The 17,477-nt window shown below is 42.9% G+C and overlaps 1 protein-coding gene across 25 annotated transcripts in view; it reads left to right on the top strand.

Annotated features, from left to right (window-relative positions):
- PLCL1 (phospholipase C like 1 (inactive)) overlaps window positions 1–17,477 on the top strand; it is a 326,003-nt gene that overhangs the window by 290,429 nt on the left and 18,097 nt on the right. The window lies entirely within an intron of this gene.

Raw genomic sequence — 17,477 nt, 5'->3', positions numbered from 1 at the left:
GGGAATGATCAGTAGAAAGGAGGGAGGCTTTGACATCAATCATTGGGAAGGGTAGGGACAGACAGTAGGGGGTTCCTACTGGGAGGAAGAGTGGGGTATAAATCAAATAGTAAGTACGTAAGTAAGTAAGTGGAACAGCTGCAGCACTGGGGGACTGGAGAAGACCTGCCCTGGGAGTGAGTACCTGAGCATCTGGGTACTTGCTTGCTCACTGCTCTGGGCTGCTGTCTCATGAGACAAGTCCCTGGTAAGTGCTGCAAGGACTGAGACTCCCTGCCTGACCCTGATTCCAGAGAGAGGGTGCAATCAATCTTGCAGCCTCTTGCATCAGCTTCTGGCTGAGTCAGGGGGCATAAAACCCAACTGCCCTTGGACTGCTGCTGGGGTTGCCACCAAAGGGGATTGTCTCTTAGGGAGTCCTGAGGGCGAGGGCGCTACCCCTTCTATTTTTAAAAAAAACCAATCTAGAGGAGATTGGTAGTGGGGAGGGCGTGTGGTGCATGTGTAATTCCTGTGCAGGGTGAGAGCCTGTGCAGTGAACTGAACGATAGGAGAAAGTCACCAGATGCCTTCATAGTGAGAGTCTGCAACTGGCAGAAGGCTGGCCCTCTCTAGGTGTAAGACGGGGGGAGTAGATGTGCCCCGTGTGAAAGATATTGAGTGAGTCTGACCTCCGTTCTGGTAAAGCCCCTGGGGAAGAAATGATGCCCCCAGAGCTCTTCCTTTTAGAGATTAACTGGTGGGCCCCCCTTCTAGCTATCCTTTTTACTTACATCAATTCCACCGGAAATATCCCCTCAGGGTGGCGTACCAGTATAGTGGTGCCTATCTTCAAGAAAGGAGATCCTTCGGACCCCCGTAATTACAGGCCCATCAGCCTATTAGATGTGGCTTCCAAATTGTATGGGCGCTTCCTTTTGAACAAACTACTAGCATGGGAATCTAAGCATTCCATGATCCATGAAGAACAGGCTGGGTTTAGGAAAGGCAAGAGTACAGTAGATCACGCATTTGTTCTCCATCATTTAATAAAAAAGACCATAAAGGGGCCAAACAAGTCCCTGTATGTGGCATTTGTAGATTTTACCTCGACCTTTGATTTAATCGATAGGGATCTGTTGTGGCATAAACTGGGCCAGACTAGCATCAACAAACGGCTGCTGTGGCTAATTCAATCTCTACACCAAGCTAATTCTCTTCAGGTCCACCTAGGCCTACATGGCGCACTCTCTCAAGTAATTCAAGTCGAGAGAGGTGTTAAACAAGGATGCATATTGGCACCATTTCTGTTCAATTTCTACATAAACGACATTATCCCGTCAATGGCCTCTCCCGCTTTCTTCCCCCCATCAGTTGGGAATAGGAAGATCTCGTCACTACTTTACGCTGATGACTTGGTCTTACTTTTCCTAAACAAAATTGGTTTAAAAAGGATGCTGACCCGGTTGGGGGAATTTTGTAATGAGCAGCGTCTACTTGTTAACCACTCCAAAACCAAAATAATGATCTGTGGGAAGCAAAAGAAGTTAAAATCCATCTGAATAAATAATAATAAATAATAATAAATGAATAAATTTTATTTTTCAGCCGCCTATCTGTCCGGGTTAGGGACACTCTAGGCGACGAACAACAAGAATAAAAACAATACATATAGATCAACATAATCAAATTTTAAGCTAAAAAACCATTCATTAATTCAGAACATAAATTAATCTGTCCCAATCTTGTAGGCCTGCCTGAACAGCCAGGTCTTCAAGGCTCGGCGATAGCTGGACAGGGAGGGAGCATGTCTGAGATCGAAAGGGAGAGAGTTCCAGAGGGTGGGGGCCACAACAGAGAATGCCGTCTCTCTGGTCCGCACCAGCCTAGCTGTTCTCACCGGTGGGACCGAGAGAAGGTCTTGCGAGGCTGATCTCGTCAGGCGGCACAATTGGTGATTCTGGAGGCGTTCCTTCAGATATACTGGGCCGAAACCATATAGGGTTTTAAAGGTCAACACCAACACCTTGAATTGGGCCCGGTAGACAACTGGTAGCCAGTGAAGATCTAATAACACTGGGGTGATATGATCCCAGCGACGGCTATGCGTAATCAAGTGTGCCGCCGCGTTCTGTACCAGCTGTAATTTCCAGACCGTTTTCAAGGGTAACCCCACGTAGAGCGCATTGCAGTAGTCTAAGCGAGAGGAGACCAGGGCATGTATCACCTGAGGGAGCAGGTGAACAGGAAGATAGGGACTCAGTCTCCTTATCAGATGTAATTGATACCAAGCTGCCTGGCTCACTGCTGTAATCTGAGCCTCCATGGACAGCTGAGAGTCAACTATGACCCCAAGACTGTGGACCTGGTCCTTCAGGGGTAAACTTACCCCATCAAGCATCAGGTCAGTAATTCCTAACTTCCTTTTATCTCCCACAAGTAATACCTCAGTCTTGTCGGGGTTCAGCTTCAGCCTATTCTCTCCCATCCATCCACTTACGGATTCTAGGCACTTGGACATGGTATTCACAGCCAACTCCGGTGAGGACTTAAAGGAGAGATAGAGCTGAGTGTCATCTGCGTACTGATGGCACTGCAACCCAAAACTCCTGATGATTGCTCCCAGCAGTTTCACATAGATGTTGAATAGCATGGGAGAGAGGATAGAACCCTGTGGCACTCCACAATGAAGAGGCCAAGGGTCTGAAACCTCATCTCCCAATGCCACCCGTTGCTGCCTATCCGAGAGATCTGGACCCTTAACCGGCAACAACTTGAGCAGGTGCATACCTTTAAATACCTGGGGCTGTGTTTCAGCGATAACCTCTCATGGAAGCATCACATAGAGGTCACCAAATTATCGTGCGCCAGAGTCAGTGGTCAAGTCAGGAGGTTTTTCTTTTCCCGAGGCGGTCAACTAATTAACCCAATGCTTAAAATCTTTGTGGCCAAAATTGTGGCAAAAATCTTATACGGGGCAGAGTTGTGGGGGAACTTAGCTAAACACCAACTTGAAGTCCTTCAAAACATATTCATGAGGCAGATCCTGGGGCTTCCTCAAGGTGTCCCTTCAGCCCACTTAAGAGCAGAGTTCGGCCTCCCTTCCCTGTTGTCAGCTCTTCACTGAGACAGCAGTGTCGGTGGGGGTGCAGGCAGGGCTGGAGATTCCTTGGTAATTGCCAGGCCGTAAGTCCTCAGCCGGCAGCTTGGCTATAAATCTGCCAGGCTAGCAAGGAGGAAGCAAGATAAGGGCAGAGGCCGTTCAAAGCTTATGTGCCAAGCCAGAAATCCAGAAGAGACGTCAGTGAAGGTCCAGGTCTAGTTTGCCGAGAGATCAGTCCAAGTCAAGGTTCAGGGGACAGGAAGACACACAGTGGTCACGCCTGACGTTGTAGTCAGCAACAAGCTGAACCCAAGCTTTGACTTTTAAGGAGCAGATTTGTCAGCAGGTGTGAGCCATCAGCGTTTTGGCCTTAAGTGGACAGGCCTGCCCCTCTTCTGCCTGACCTTCTGTTGTCTACATTCTGCAGGTGAGGGGGGAGTATCCTGTTCACTGCCTGCGTCTGGCTGAAGGGCTTCAGCTGTGTCTGGGGTGCTCTGCAGCTGAGGGGGAGAAGGAGCTGGGTTCTCAGGAGTTTCCTCCATTTCTCCTTCTGGGTCTGCTGCTTCTGGGTCTGCTGCTGTTACTCCCGAGTCATCCTCGTCTGATGAGTCCTCTGACGGGGCCATGACACCTGTCAGCAAAAGTAAATCTTGCATATCTTCGATATTGGCAAAGGATATCTAATATGGAAGATTGTTCCCTCGTCATACTCTGCTGGGATGAACAACAACGGATTGGGGGTTGGGCCCAAGGGTGCCAAGAAATACTAAAAACTTACAGTCTCACCCTGGGAGAGTATTTAAGCCTCAACCACCTCAAGCTCCGTAATTGGGTTTTTGATCATGAAGCAAACCAAGATCGGGCAACAATTGTTGCAGCGCCCTTCTCCCCTTGGTTCCCTCTATTTAAACCTAACCATGCCAAACCACAATATTTTGACGTATTAACACATCCCTCCCTACGAAGATCATTTACTGAACTCAGATTTCAAATGATGGCCTCAGCTTATCTTGACGGGAGATATCTGGGAATCCCGATTAAGGAGCGCAGATGTGTCTTTGGCTGTAAGCAGATAGAGGATATTGTTCATTATCTTCTTTTCTGCCCCCTGTACAAAGACCCTAGAAAGAAATTTCTGACCACTTATATCTGCTCCCGCCGGAGGGTAGCCCCTGATTTCCTGGTGGTAGAGCTACTGGCTGACAATTATAAACAGGTTACAATTGCAGTGGCTAATTTTGCCTTAGCTGCCAAAAAGCTAAGGGCAAGTTATATTAAATCTTTAACAGACACACGTCCGCTGTAATATTATTTTTTTAAAAAAATTTATGGTGTTTATTTGACTGTTTTTTTGTACTGTGCAAAGGCCTATGGCTAAATGCAATAAAGTTGATGATGATGAGTGAGTCTGACTGTTCCCAGTTCTCTCTGATGCCTACTGGGATAACTGGTTTTGTTGGTGGGCTCTTGTGTCCATATCAGGTGTTTGGGAGGAGTCTTAGTAAGGAGAAACATGGGTGATGCCATCACAGTTTCAGTGATCACGGGTAGAGGGAGGTATAGCTATGGGGGGGTGCTGAACTACCATAGACGACGAGGGCAAGGCTATCTATGCCTTGTTCCTCGCCCCTACTCCTCTCATGGATGGGTTCCTCATTACTCATCTACTGTGCCCACTGGCCTGTGTGTGTTGTTGTTTAATGCCAGATCGGTACACAGTAAGACCACACTCATCCATGATTTGATCATGGATGATGGTGCTGATTTGGTTGGGAGGAGTTGATCTGACCCAGCTTTACCCATCTGGATACGCTGCTGAACACCAGCACAGGCTGCAAGGACAGTGGGGAGGAGTTGCTGCGGTCTACAGAACATCCATCTCTGTCACCAGGAAACTACTCTGTCTTGGAGCTGGCTATGAGGGCCTGAACCTGGTGTTGGGCCAAGGAGACAGTAAACTAGGGTTGCTGCTGGTGTACCATCTACCCTGCTGCCCGGCAGCTTCTCTGACCAACCTGGTGGAGGCCGTCTTGGCTGTGGTTTTGGAGGAGCCCAGAACCATAGTCCTGGGTGATTTCAATGTCCATGCTGAGGCTGCCTCTAGTGTTCTGGCTTCGGACTTCATGGCCTCCATGACGACCATAGGGCTGTCTCAGGTTGTCACCGGCCCAACACATAGGGCAGAGCACACCCTCAATTTGGTTTTTTGCTCCAGATGGAGGAAGGGGTGTTCTGGAGATGGGGGGTTAGATGTCACCCCATTGTCATGGGCCGACTTGGTGAGATGGGTATTGGAGGCACTGTTTTACAGTGGTTCCTGTCTCCATAGTCATTTTCAAGAGAGTAGCATTGGGTAATTGTCTTTCGGTCCCCTGGAAGTTGTGCTGTGGGGTGCTACAGGGTACCATCTTGTCCCCCATGCTGTTTAATGTCTATATGAAGTCCTTAGGAATGGTCATCAGGAGATTTGTGGCGAGGTGTCAGCAATACACTGATAATACCCAGCTCTATTTCTCTGTAATATCTGAACCGGGAGAGGCTGTGCAAGCCTTGGACCGCTGCCTGTACTTGGTGGTGGGCTGGATGAGGGCCAACAAACTGAGTCTGAATCCTAGCAAGATGGAGACGCTGGGTTGGAGGTTCCTGAGTTTGGATAATTGGTCAGTTGCCTGCTTTGGATGGGGTCATACTCCTTCTGGAAGAGCAGGTCCATAGTCTGGGGGTGCTCCTGGATCCATCTTTGTCACTAGAGGCCCAGGTGACCTGAGTGCCTACGAATGCCTTTTACCAGTTTTGGCTGGTAAGACAGCTGCGGTTGTTTCTGGACCAGGATAGCCTGACCTCTGTCATCCATGCACTGGTAACTTCCAGGCTCTATGTGGCGCTGCCCTTGAGGTTGGTCTGGAAGCTGCAGCTGGTGCAAAATGTGGTGGCGAGACTGTTCACTGGTGCAGGGTATCGCCAACATGTAACCCTGCTGCTGAAAGAATTGCACTGGCTACCTATTAGCTACTGGGCTAAATTCAAGGTTCTGGTTTTGGTGTACAAAGCCCTATACAACTTGGGACCAAGATACCTAAAATACTGTCTTATCCCTTATATACCCAGTCAATCACTGTGCTCTGAAGGTGAGGACCTCCTGCAGATACCATCTTATCAGGAGGTCCATTCTGCACAACATAGGAAATGGACCTTTAGTGTAGTGGCACCTACCCTTTGGAATGCCCTCCCCTTAAATATTAGCCAGGGGCCTTCTCTGTTATCTTTTCGGCACCTACTGAAGACCTTCCTCTTTCAAGAAGCCTTTTAAGTAGAGACCTTATCCCAGTCTGTGTCTGTTGGAATTGCTTTTTAATATGTTTTTAAAGCTTTTTTTTAAGGAAATATGTTTTTAAAGCTTTTTTTAAAGGAAATATGTTTTTAAAGCTTTTTAAAAATGTTTTTAAAGAAGTTTTGTTTTGATATATTTTAAAGTCTGCTTTTATGATGTTTTAGAGTGTTTTTAGTGCTTTTGTTTGCTGCCATGGGCTCCTACTGGGAGGAAGGGTGGGATATAAATCTTTAACAAAGGGGGGGATCTCTTGGTGGATCTGTGAGTGGTTTTCAATGGATCAACAAGAGTTTATGATTCCTAATTTTTCAGCAACAGCAAAGACAATGAAACATGCCTCCCCCCTCCAATTAGGCTGCTTGAAAGGAAAAAGGCTTGAGCGAAAACTAGACTTGGACGTTTGTGTGAAACAACAGTGAGCTTAGTCCTTCTTCCTTAGAGTTATAATGCATACACCTAAATGTGTTGCTAGCCCTGCCCTTAATCTGGAAGTCGGACCTCGTTCATTTAGTGGTTTAGCATGGACATACTCCATTATTGGCTCCAATCTGTTTAAAAGAACTGCTGTCTGTTTCTAATGCCTAGTTTGGGCCTTTTTGTACAGCTGTATTTTTACAGTATAGTTTGTGGTCATTTGGTGCTTATAAAGATCCTGTTGTCCCTGATTATAACTCATAAGATTTCTGTAATTCCATTAGTCTTATCTCTGAAGAGCTGGATGAAATCATACAGATGTATTATTGAAAAGACAATGTGATTTTAAATTTCATGATTACTTGCTTTAAAGGCTAAAAATACTTTTCGGGGGGGGGTACTGATTTTATCTTCCCATCTCTAGCTATCCTTCCTTTCTCCAATTAGAAGTGAAATTAACATAACATGATTTACTGTTTTTTAAATAGATTTTTTTAAGCGATTGATGTTCTGAGATCCCACGCTAGCATAAACAGCAGTGAATAAACAAATGTATTTTTATGTTAGAATGACTTCTTGAGGGCGACTTAAAAATGAGAACCATCATTCTGCCTCAACAAAATAGGTTCCTGGGTTGAGATGATATTTTCATACACTGTTAGATTAATGGGACTCTTCATTCTTTGGGGACCTACTTTCTCTGGAGCCTAGTTCATATAACAAATAGGTAAAGTGGTAAAATGTTTCTGGCCTGGTCCACCTCAGTTGGCAGCTGAGAAGTGAGTTGTCACATGATTGAATAATTCAACGTAAAACAAAATTCTCTGCACTTAGAAACAAGCATCTCAGGAAGAAGGCTTGGTTAGAACATTTCTCCTAATAACAAGCTTTCCGTGTACAGAAAGGGTTTTTTTGTTTGGCAAGCATTTAGTAATAGAGAAGCTGGATATAACTCTTGTAAATAAGTAAGAACCCCCCCCATCTGAAATAGTACAATCTAGTAGATGTTTTGCCGCCTTCTCTGCTGCAAGAAATTGGCCTTAGATTCCTGTATGTGAAATAGGCCTTATGTTCTGTCCACAAAACTTCAGTGATTGACTGCTTGGCCCACTCAAGACATTCCTTTCAGGAATCTCGCTTGTCTAGTCCAGCTTCTTCTGTACTGGTTAGAACTATGTGTTTTCAGTCATCTTTCTGAGAAGTCATAGACTTCTTCCACTGACCATTGTTCAAATGACCCTCTCCTTCAATATAATGTGGGAATGCCCTGATGTATACTGTTATACCCATAACAGATCTCCCATTCTGGAAATCAGCCTACACCTCCCTAGAACTGTATGCTAAGCTGTTTACTGTCTGAGGGTTACTTTGGGCTAAGAAGGAAATGTCCCTGTAATTGGTTTAGATATCAGAGCAGGCACTTCAAAACCATAGGAATCGTTTTAGAGGTGTATACAAGAACAGCTTCCCAATTGTTTGCCAAAGAAGGAGAAAGCGTAACAGGAAAGAGTATGACACTGCTTCATTCCCTAGCTTGTATTGCTAAATTGACCTGGACGTCACAGGATTTGCCACAGGAATCAAACATCTTGCCTGTTGTCCATGCCAGCCTATATCCTTGCTGTACAGGAATAAATAAAATATTATATGGCAGAAATGTCATGGGTATTCAAGACTAATATTGATGAAGCTAGTTGTAGATCCTGCTAAGATGTGTTGTGTGGTCTGCAGAATTGAATATTTGGATCTCCCATCTCACATTTTGTAAGACTAGACTGAAAGCCCTATAAAATAAAATGGAAAGAAAATATAGCATTTTAAGAACATTCTGTTGTATCTACATCTTTGTACTTTATAACAACTCTAGTAGGGAGGCAATGTGTCCTATTTCACGGGGACAAGCCTCTATCTGAAGGGCTGCCAGGCCTCTTTTTGAAGGCATCCTCTGTTTGAAGGGCTGTTCAGCCCAAATCTGGTTTTTAAAAAAAAACCATAAGAAGGGAGAGCAAGGAGCCTTGAGGTTTACCATCATCAGTTAGCACCTGGACAGAAGACTGAGCAAGCATTCAAATCACATGGCCACAGACTTCCCTACGATGATGAAATTTATTATATTTCTCTTTAATCATAGGAACTATTTCTTATTTGCTCTTGGATAAAATCTTAATTTTTGTTTGCTTGTTTATTATCACTCCCTCACCATTTGAGATGCTTAGTTGCGGCATGTGACTGACAGATGGGAATTGGAGAACCACTAGTTTTATATGGATAAAACAAGAGTCTCGTAATATTTCTTCGAATTCAGCATGGCTCAGGGCAGAGTGTTTCCCCAGCTGCATGGTTAGACTGGCAGCTTTTATGAGCTCTTAATGCAGAAGGTGTTGAAGAGGATTTGTACAAGAGCTGTCAGAGTCACTAAACTGATCAAAGGATTACAGTACTCTCAATATGAGGGAGGCTTTACAATAAAAACAATGGGAGAAAACTCCAGTCATCTGAATTTGTATCCTTGACAACTTACAGCTAGCTTTAAATAGGGCAAGTGAACCAGAGAATGTAGAGAAAGAGGGTAGAGCAGTAAAGCCTCTGTTAATTCCTTCTCTGAATGGTTTTTTTAAATAAAAAAGAAAAGAAGAGCTGCTTACCCAAACTTCATAGAGAGGCAATCCCTGTAGGCTTCAGTTTATTGTTAGGGCACCGTAGGAAAAAGGTGACATCACCTACATCAGATGACCTGTGTGAGAGTCATGTGAGTGTATAACAAAAAAGCTACTTACATCCCAGGAGAGGCTGAACCAGAACTTCATGCTAGGCTAACATTTATTTACATCATTACAAGCACTTTACATTTTACATTTGAAGCTCTTAAGTATTCAGCTAAAAAAAATGTGCAATTTGAACCTTTGATCTCCTCCCCCAAAAATGTTGTACCTCGTTGATGTGGTGTTATCAGTATTTCTATAATGCAGTAATTGTGAACCAGGAAAGAAATAAAGAACTATATTAGAAACATATTAGGATCCAGAGCCATTTTGCTCAAGCCAAGGCCCTGGAGCAGATAATATCCTGTAAAAAGCATCCCAAACAAATGGCAGACCACTCTTGCCTTGAAGTATATATGTACAGGCATGCTAAGAGAGGGAATGGATACTTTCAGTGGTTGGTCCCTCCCCACTTCTATCCTGTCTAAGGGCCAACTCTTAGTTGCATTAAATGGTTTAACTTTGATCACTTTGAAAAGCATCTACAAAAAAGCTCACTCGGCAGTGAGGAAAAAGAAGAGACTATAGTAAAGGGTGGGGATGGCAGTTCGTAGCCTGCATTAGATGATTAGATGTCAATATTTTAACTGTGTAATATCCAGCATGGTTTTCTTTTTTTAAAATATAGTATTCATTTTAAAAGATTGATCTTTCATTTGTAAATGGGTGTTTATTTTGAAAAGTGGGAGGGGTTCAGTCCAAGGTCTGCTTGAGAGTCATATTCAAATTCCTGTCTTTTAACTCAGCATGATGCATGGAAGCTGTTGTCCTTATACAATGACACTTTGTATATGTCCAGAATCACTCTGCTCTTCAATCAGCCTGCAAATGACAACACACAGTATATTGGAGGAGCTTAGGTTCTAGGTCTTGACGCTTTCCTGTGAAAACAAATTGCCAAGTCAGAGTCTAGGGCTTCCCCCTGTTGAAATGAAATGCTAAAACTCATTATTTTAATGTCAGATGTGGAATTTGTTGTTGTTATGTGCCTTCAAGTCGATTATGACTTATGGTGACCCTATGAATCAGCGACCTCCAATAGAATCTGTTATAAACCACCCTGTTCAGATCTTGCAAGTTGAGGCCTGTGACTTCCTTTATGGAATCAATCCATTTCTTGTTTGGCCTTCCTCTTCTTCTACCCTCTTCTGTTTTCCCCAGCATTATTCTCTTTCCTAGTGAGTTATGTCTTCTCATGTGTCCAAAGTATAACCTCAGTTTCATCATTTTAGCTTCTAATGATAGCTCTGGTTTAATGTGTTCTACCACCCAATTATTTGTCATTTTCATGGTATCTGCAAAGCACTCCTCCAACACCACATTTCAAATGAGTTGATTTTTACTTGGACACAAAAGCCTGGCTGGAGAATGTTATGCTTCCTTGAGTGAGGACAACTTGAAGGAAAGGAAGATTCTATTCTATATGCAAGCATATTTCTTTAAATAGGAGAAACTCTCTGGAAAGGGTGCTGGCAGGCCATTGTTATCCACTAGCAGGGGATGCTAAACTAGGGATGGGTGAGAATTCCGTAGAATTCAGATTTAGCATTTTTCAATGTTCCGCATATTCTCCATCTTTGCAGAGTGATCATGTTTACTCTGAACTTCAACTGCTTTCCCCAAACACCAGATTTCCTCTTACATATTCCCTTAAATATATTGTTCTTTTATTAATTTTACAGCACAGCAGTAAAGCTCTCTCTTTCACTCACTCTCTCTCCCCCACCCACCTACCCCCCACTCCAATAATCTAAGCTCCAAGCAGGACGAAGGAAGCCAAGCCTGTAATAGAGATTAAAAGGCAAGCTTAGCCCTAGAGAATCTCTCAAATGTTAAGGACTCTAGGCTTGCTGAGGAAGAGGTGGTAGATGGGAGGCACTGCTTTTCTCCTTTCCAAAACAGACTGTCTCTGCTTGCTAATGTGAAAACTGACCAGCCTCAGTCACAGGGGAGGAGGAGAAGCTGGCAAAGCTGCTTTCCTTTTCTTTCAAAATATCAATATTTCCTTCAAAATATTGACATAGTCTTTCAAAATTTCAGTATTCCGTTTCATTTGTAGGTTTTTCCTTTCAAATTACCAATATTAATATCAAAATTTGGGGGGAGGAGAAAAATTGTACTGGTAAAAGCAATGGAAAGTGACACCAGCCAACAGATCCCATCCCTATACTACACTACATTAAAATGTTCGGAGCTAACTCCAGGTACAAAAAAAGAGGTCTTGTCAACACTGGATCAACCTGAGCTGACTGCAGTAGCTGGCTTTCAAGTTGTCATGAATTTCACTTTTACATTACATTTTTACATTACATTTTTAAAGAAATGCATGATGTTTTCCTGCCCTGATGTAGCTAGGGTAGGGCTGGACAAATAACAGCCCATGGGAGCTTTTTGCTCTGCCCTTGAGCTGCCAGCCTGTTAATGGCAATTCTCTTCCCTTCTCTCATTGGCTCATCTGCTGTCAGGGTTGAAGAGATTGGCAGCAGAACCATTTGTGCCTACCAGCAGGGCAATGCATGACCAATCACAATGGCAACACTGGAATGCATTCTGTACAGAACCCATGTCTCACAAAAGGATTGCCTCCTTTTATGAGTGTGGACTGCTTGCAGTGTTCTTTACACCCTGATGAGGCCCTTATGCTGGGATATGTTCCCACCTCTAAAAGCAGGCTTCTGCATGCATAGCCCTAGCTAGATGGGATTGGTAAGAGAAATGAACTGTTCATGGAGGCAGAGTCCCATCTGCTTTAATAATTCTCATGTTCCAGGGCTGACACATTAAAACATTGTGCTCTATTGTGCCACTGTGCTTTAAACAAAGCTCTAATCTGAAATTTATGAGTAAAACATAACATAGTTATATCTGTCAGGCTGACATGTGGTAATTCAGCTAGTGTAACTAGATTAGCTTCTGATTCTCATAGTCTTCTGCCAAACAATGGAGTAGTAGTATGATGTTTTCTGTTTGTTTTTAAAACATCTAAGCTGCTTTTCCTTAAAAACATACAAAGTGCTTCACAATCAATAAGAATGACCAGCAACAAAACGTTTTCATTGTTTGCTGCCTTGCGATCTGATGTAATATGATGCACTTTAAATCAACAGGATTTGTATGCTAATAAGTATGCTTATGTTTCGGGGACTGATTTTCTACTTTTCTCAAGAAACAGACCTTCTCCTAATACAGTTTTTGAGGTGCAGATTGTTATATTTGTCAGGCTGACATGCGGTAATTCAGCTAGTGTAACTGGATGTTAGAGAAAATCCTTTACATTTAAGCTAGTTCTAGTTTTGGCTGTAAAAAGCTCGCTTGATGTAGCAAAATGAGAATATTGCACTGTATCATTCATCTCTAAGAACTCCCCATAAGTTTCAGATTAGAGCTTTGTTTAAAGCACAGTGGCACGACGGAGCACAATGTTTTAATTGGCTTTTATTACTGAGGTGCAAACTCTTTGGTGGCCCGCCAAGCCATCTTTTGTTATCCTAAAGTGAGAATAAGCTGGTAGCCATGTTGTTGATGGCTATTCTGAAGAGTGGCTGATAAATCACTTTAGGAGAAGCTAAGCATTAGCTACAGAGTAATTAGATGGAAGTTGGGTGATTAATTATCCACTTTTAGGATCTGCAAATATGGTTCGATCCAATAATAGCTGTGGACTAGTGGAAAGTGCTTCACCCAATAGCTGCTGATGTCCCAATCTAATGCAGCTTTCCACACCATATCCCACAATGTTCCATGGGGTCTTCCACCTCTTTGGAGCAACTTTTGGAGTGTGGGGCAGGCTACAGTGGCTGCGGGTGGAAAATTGTGGCAAAATTTGACTGCCTTTTTTTTGGCAAGCAGAAGTGCTTTCCACTAATGCAATACCACCTCTAGATATACAAGCAATAGCTAAATGTTCCTAGACTAGACTCTCATCTTGCTTGAGGATTTGTTGATATAAAAAACTATTCCTTTCATTTATCTATATTCTAGACTTATTTCTCTGGTTTTATCTAACAATTTGACTTTGTTTCAGTATCAAAACTGTGACCAGTTTTTTTCCCTTTATATACATTGTGTTAGGAAATAAACTTTTGCATTGGCTGCTACCTAAGTAGACATTGGGAATATCTAATTTACAGGTGGTTATCTTCTCTTGACTAGTCCAGATGTTTTAGACTGCCTTCCAACATCTGGAAAACAAGCTGAGAGACACCCTGTCTTAATTAACTGATGGGGTTACAGAAGGCAAGACAACTGATTTCCTCACCCCTCCTTCTCTCTCACTGCTTCTTCAGTTGTTCATATTTTTGTCTGGGGCCTTGAAACAGCAAGTTAGTAATACAATGAATTCTCTCTAGACTATTTTGGAATTAGTCAACCTGACTTTGCTTGCTTTAATAGGCCTGTTTAATCATAATCTGAAGTCCAGACCTTTCAGAACTGAGAAAGGCATAAAGCCTCGTAATTAACTCGTTTAAGATTCTTTTGTGGTAAGATGTCTAATTTGCACTTTAAATAAAGTTGAGGGACTATTTAACACTCAGAGCTCAGTGCAAGCTTATGTTTAGGCATTGATAGTCTTCGCCATGAATACTACATTAACAAGGATGTTAAAGTTACATTGAAAGATATTAAGAACTGTATGGACACAGTTACAGGCAGTAACCATAGATTCAGGAAACTGTGTAACAAACCTGGCCTTTTCTTCATGATGCAGTTCCAAACATGTTTGAATGTACAATGCAGAAGAAATATCTGACAGGTAATCAATATGCATGTAGAAGAAGAATTCCCAATCGGTATTACGAGTTGATTTCATCTTGTTAACCATTTGCTTACCAACCCTTAGTTATGTGATGGCTTTGTAATATTTTTTGTGGCATTCTCTATGTAGTTATCAAAATTGTGTCAATTCACATTCCAGTGTGGAGAATAGTTAAGTAGGGATTCAGCTGATCCAATGAGTGCCAGAGCTCACTCCTCACTCAGACAAAGAGACTCCTGTTGCTCAAATCAGTGAGCATGCCCAACCTGGAAGCTTTTATAGGAGTCAGATGCTATCACGTGACCTGCTGTAGCCTATTGCTGTTAAGATGTTCCCTTGATGATCTGGATGGTTTCTCTGTCACCCCTGCTAGTGGTAGGCAGGCTAAATCCCCTGTATTGTCTCTCCGGTTCACAACCTACTGAGGACTTTAGTTCTGCCAGTTGATACTAATGGATGAACCTTCCTACCTCACATGAGAAGGATGGAAAAGATGGGATTGTTTGTTTGTTTGTTCATTCTAGCTGTTGAGTGTTATAAGTTCCCTGCCTCTGGCTGCTTGTTTCATCTCCTCTTGAAATTGATACAACCCTCTTAACCCCTACTCTGTAACTGCTTTCATTAATTTCTCCCTTGTCCCTTTAGAAAAGCACATGAATTTGCTGCAGATGATACAGATTTTTAAAGATAGTTGGCATAGCTATGGGATTTTGAGGGTGGGTGGGGGAATTATAAAAACAATAATATTTAATTTATATTGCTCATATCATACATTATCTCAGCACCTTCTTGTATATTAACTTAGTAAAATGTTTCTAGTGACTCATTTTGGGGAACCTTCTGTGCAGAGATTGTGAAAGCATACCTTCAGATTTTCAGCTGATACACATCCTAGATTTTACTGCTAAGACTTTAAGAGTAATAAGCATATGCCGCTGTTGCTCCATTTTCTTACTTCCCAGGACTGAGTACATAATTTGCTCGCTTAGCCACTCTTGAGATTCGTGATGGATGAACCATCTGCAGGGTACATCAGCTTTGGCTTGGAAATCAGCCAAATTATTTTCCACAAGCCAGTAGCTAGGCTTATTTCTGAGCCAGAGTGGAATTCCCCATCCTCAGCACCCTGGTCTCTTTCCCTTTAATGTTACCTACTGGTTACGCCAGTGACAAAAGCACCAGTGGCACTCCAGCCGTAGGAAGAAGAAAGAGATGAGTTCTCTCCCTCTTTTCTCTTTCTGGCACCTGGCATGCTATACAACAGTGTGCCAGGAGAATCAACGGTTCCAGTGGTCCATGGGAAATGTGATTTTTCCCCAGGACTAATGCAATGGCAGTTCCTCCTTCCTTACCTCTCCCAGTAGCTGGAGCGTCCCTCTTGCTGCTGCCAGCCTGGAGGTCAGGAAATAGTGTGTAAAGAAAAGGGGGAAGGGGTTGAGAAATTGGGAGTGGGGAACTGAGTTGGTGAGAGGGGTAAGCTGAGAATTCTTTTCTGACGTGGAGTTTCATCTGAGCTCGAGAATATTCACTGAGGCAAACATTACTAGCACCAGTATCTGGTACTTTTTTTGTGGCCTGCTAACTATAAATACAGATGGTTGCATTGGCAAGTCCTTTCAAGGAAAGTCTGCAACAGCATGAGTCATCATTAGGCAAAGCAGTGGCTCACCAGGGAGCAAATAAATGCCAAATGTTACCTCCTGTTACTTCTCAGCTGAAGTAATCATCATTGATGGGCCTAGAAATAGAAATATGAAATATGATGGAAATAGAAATAGAAATATGAAATATCCTCTTCTTTCTCTAGCTTTACATTTCCCTGCAAATGTGTATGTAGAAGAGGTTGGCTGTCATAACGTGCCTGCAGTAGCACAGATCTTTGTGAGTCAGCTGCATACCAGACACATGCCACATGTGGGGGCCACCAACCTGTGTGATTTGCATAATACACAGGTGCTCTCCTGATCACATATTGGAATGATCACATACTTCTGCTGTCCAAACCTTAGCTGGATGCCCTCAGGCTGATGGTCATAGGCGGCTGCAACATCATCTTTTTTCCCTTTGAAAAATAGCCCTTCTGCCTAGTAATAGTGACATCCTCCAACCTATCATAATTGGCTACACTCTGATAGCACTGAGGCCAAATGTTTGCTCTCAGTGATGTCATCATGTAGCCCAATATGACTGGCTGTGTAATGATGTCGCTGTTGCTAGGAAGAAGAAAGGCTATTTTTCAGACAAAAATGGTGCTGAAGCTTCTGCTGACTGGAACCATGAAGGGGCTCTCAGTGGAATATTACTACTTTGGCGTTATGTGGCCAGGTATGAATGGGTGTTGGAGGAAGTCCTCTCTGAAGGTAATTGTTGACAAGATGGCCTCACTGAAAAATTGGTGAAATGGGAAGTGCATTTTATTGGGGGGGGGAATGTCTGCTAAATACAGCTCCCTTTCATATAACCCCTTTAATATTTTATTAGAAGATGTGATCAGTAACTTTCAGTCTTATGTAACATTCTACCAAACACTGACTTTAGCATTTTCCTACTTTGATTTGATATTTATTTCTAGAGTCAGTAATAACATCAATAGCTGAAAGAAGCAAGAGCCTTCGAAGGCTAGGATAGAGAAATGTAATTTTTGTTTGACAAAAACAATGAGGTGTGTATGTGTGTGAGTGAGTGGGGGAGGGGAGAGAAGACAATGGCTTTATGCTCTCAGATTATTGCAGTGACTATTTCCAGGGGTTATTTTGGTTTAACCTGATTTTTGGAACTGAACCCACATTCTTTCTAGTATTTGGTTTTGTAAGGTGTTGACATTATTTTGCTTGCTTTTTAAAGAAAGTAGCTTATATTCACAACCAATTTTCTTAAAGCAAACAGATGGCTTCTCAACCAAAGCATGTCCGCAGAAATTATTCCTTGCAGGAGTAAAACAGTATTGTCACGAGGGCCCTGTGTTTGTCATTCATTTTCTTGTGAGATGCTACACAAAACCTTTCTTTGCTTTTCCGTCTTGTTCACATCAAGTAGCTGTGTTCCCCTCCCTCAAAAATTCTAAGGAAACCTGCAGGGTGTGGTGGGGATTGTGCATATCAAATGCATTCAGTGGTAATGATAATGATGCAA

Source organism: Rhineura floridana, chromosome 2 (genome assembly GCF_030035675.1).
Source record: "Rhineura floridana isolate rRhiFlo1 chromosome 2, rRhiFlo1.hap2, whole genome shotgun sequence".
Lineage (NCBI taxonomy): Eukaryota > Metazoa > Chordata > Lepidosauria > Squamata > Rhineuridae > Rhineura > Rhineura floridana.
This window is presented reverse-complemented; position numbering and strand designations above follow the sequence as displayed.